This window comes from Lycium ferocissimum, chromosome 12 (assembly GCF_029784015.1).
Source record: "Lycium ferocissimum isolate CSIRO_LF1 chromosome 12, AGI_CSIRO_Lferr_CH_V1, whole genome shotgun sequence".
NCBI lineage: Eukaryota > Viridiplantae > Streptophyta > Magnoliopsida > Solanales > Solanaceae > Lycium > Lycium ferocissimum.
The window spans coordinates 29,553,528-29,556,988 of NC_081353.1; the positions used below are offsets into that span (position 1 = coordinate 29,553,528).

Sequence of the window (3,461 nt, forward strand, 5' to 3'; positions counted from 1 at the left end):
ATTTTAAAAAGATCGCAGCATAATCGAAATAAAGTTACGCATTAAAAAATAACACACTTAAGGAACACTTAGTGCTTTTTTCCATAAAAAGATCGCAACATCTTCTTTTAATATATATATATATATATTTTTTGCAACACTTAGTGTTTTTTTTCCATCTTTTTGACCAACGATTAGTCGTGTGTCAAGATTCCAAAACGTCAATATTTTATATAGAACCTGATATTTTTTCCTGCGTACAATAATGTAGGCTCAATACATCAAGGATACATAGATGTTTAGATCATCGTTTTAAAGGCTGAAAAGGTGCCCGAAGTAAGTTTTGTTTGGAAACTTTAGGTTTAAGTGTTTTATTTTTTAAAGTTTTGATTTAAACGTGTTATTTTTTAATCAGGACATAACTTTTAGTCAACTCCCAAATATTTTGTTAAAAATTTAACAGAAAATGGCAAAAATGCCCCTGAACTATTAGAAAAGATCTAAAAATACCCTTTATTCATCTATTTTGCTACAAATACCCCTCAATTAAACTTTTTGGCTCATTTATGCCCTTTGACTAACGGTCAACACTAATTTTTTTTAAAAAAAAAATATGTAAATTATGGCATTTTATTACTGGCAAATTAATTTATTTTTTTAAAAAAATCTGGAAAATGGTTTTTTCAGAATCTGGAAAAATGAATCTCATTTTTAAACCCTCTTTTAAAAAAAATGGAAAACTGGATTTTTTTTAATTAATTAAAATATCTGAAACAATAAATTAGGAAAATTGATTTGTTTGTGTCCTAAAAAATTTAGATTTTCATAATTTTATTTTAGGAAACTTAAAAAAAAAAACACAGGACAAAGTCGATTTAAAAAAAAAAAAAAGGAAAAAAAATGAATTACATTTCGCTAGTCAACTAGCGAAATACAAAAAAAAAAAATTGTATTTCGCGAGGTATGTAACGAAATACAATTTTTTTTTATTTTTTATTTTTTTATTTTTTTACATTTGACGGAAACATTAAATGGGGTTAACATTTCGTTGGATAATCAACGAAAAACCCATTTTGGTATTAAAAAAAATAAATAATAAAAAAAAAAAAAGACATACCATTTTTGTCTTCAAGCTCCAAAAATGTGCCATTTTGGCGCTGGACTCTGTTAAATTCTCTCTAACCTTGCTTCCTCACCTAGAATGAGGTGACCATATCGGACCATTAACGTCGTTTCCATAGCAGATGCAAGATGAAGATTCCAACTGTGTTTGTCTCACTAATGAGATAATTGGGGTCCTAATTTTCATTTTGCATCGACCCCATAAATGACGTTGTTATTAACTCGTATAGTCACTTTATTATAAGCGATGGAACAGGTTAGATGGGGTGCACTTCATCTCCTCCCAAGAACCACAAATCTTCTTCAATGTTAATGTATATGTTTGCATCACTCATTTACCCAATTTCAGAAAGTATTTGAAGGTGCTTTGCTCTGTTAGCTTTCATTCTTGCAAAAATGGACTCATTTACTGACATTATCTGGTAAAGCCACTTGCCAGACATAGCATGAGCTGAGTGAGGACCTTATTCTTTTTTCCTCCCACAAATGTAACTGAGCCCTATGTCACATTAATTTGAGTACAAGTACCTTCATATTGGTGTCGATCGGTGAGAGGTGAAAACACAACTGACACTTTGTGTGAAGCTTCTTTTTGTCCCACAAGATGGCGGATCAAATCTTGCACTTTTGGGTCCATGCGCTAGTTTGTGGGATAAAAAGAAGTCTCATACAACTAGTATCAATCGTGTGAGGCACAAAATAGTTTTTTTCATCAGAGGTGGGTATATTCAAGTTGTAGTATATTTATTCTGTATTTTGAAGAATCACATCGCATATGCACAGAGGCGGATCCAGGATTTTAAGGTTGTGGGTTCCCAAAAAAAAAAAAAAAAAAACAACAACATACCTAGTGTAGTCCCACAAGTAAATCACAGCATTCTGGAAAAAGAAACGAGAGAAGTAACCAATGTCGTATGTTGTGAGGAGAATCCCTTTGTCCAGCATAAATGAAAAAAAAAAAAAAAAAAAAAAAAAAGCAAGTAGGGCAGAATTAACCATAGATTAGATCACACCATATAAGTGGGGTTACTGTTACTCTTTTGCTGGAAAAAAGAAGAAGCTAATTTGACTTAAAAAGAAGAAACATGGGGTTACTCTCTTCTTTGGAAAAACAAAAGACATAAATTTGAATTAAAAAACATGAGTCCAGCAGGAATCGATCCCGCGTACAATCTGGACAAAACCCTCTTCAGTTCTCCCCCTCTTTGCCATTGAACCATCAACCATTTAGTTGTGGTTTCCAAACTGAAAATACTTATACTTGATTATAATTTTCAATATAATAATAGGACCTACGTTAGTGGATGTGGGTTAAAACCAGCACGCACTCTTTGTAGATGTCCATGCATATGCATAACCATGATGATATACACATTTTACATAGGTTGTTTAAGGCAAAATGAAGAGTCCAAAACCTATGCGTAGATATAACTTGCCTAGTATAACCATTTCCTCTTTCCCATTTGTATGCAAAATTGCCTAAATTTAGTACTCCCTCCGTCCTATTTTATACGGTGTTTGACTTGAGACAAAATTTAAGACATAAAGGAAGGCTTTTGAAACTTGTGGTCTAAAACAAATCGTAGAAATTTTTGTGACTAAAAATCATTTCATTGAGGCTAAAAAGATAAACTTAAAGTTGAATTGTTACTAAATATAAAAATGTGTCATTCTTTTTTGACCGACTAAAAAGAAAGGAATGTCATATAATTTGGGACGGAAGAGCAAGCAAAAATAAATTATACAGAAAAGCTTCAATGCAGTGATTTCCAACACTAAATAACACAAAATCTTCTTCCAAAATTAAACGTAAAAACTACTATGGAGCTGCAGAAAATTGGGGGATCGGGAAAAAAAAAATTTGGACCATTTCTCAATTTGTGCGTGTCATCCTTGCGCAGGGGCTTCTCTGTATCGTTCCAATTTTATCGGATGTCCCCGAAGGGAAAGTGCACATCTAATGTTACGCCTTATAAACACAGCAAAGAAGCTTTCTGCAGTCGATGAGGGAGAAATATTGCTAGTTGGTTTTTGTGCTGGCATGGGCCTGGGCCCATTTTTTTGCTTGGACTTCACAGTAATTGGCTACAATGTTTGGTGAACTCCTTCGGTTTGGTCAGAGTTACCGTCTAAAGTTTACTGCTTTTAGGTCTAACTAGTTCCATGTTAGTTTTGGATTGATAAGCCTGGGCTGGATTATACAATGAAGTAAAAAATCTGCACGATTGCCCTTATTCGAGGTGGTCTTTAATTTTTGTCTTTCGCCTAAAAGATCCCCAGATTCTGAGTTCGAACTTGGCTCAGTAAAAAAAAAAAAAAAAATCACAAGGCAGAGTTTCGTTGCAAAATTATGCCTATTC

General features: G+C 33.1%; 1 pseudogene; it reads right to left on the bottom strand.

Moving 5' to 3' along the window:
* Positions 1-2,956: 2,956 nt before the first annotated feature.
* Positions 2,957-3,049, bottom strand: LOC132041269 (U6 spliceosomal RNA; annotated as a pseudogene).
* Positions 3,050-3,461: the final 412 nt, after the last annotated feature.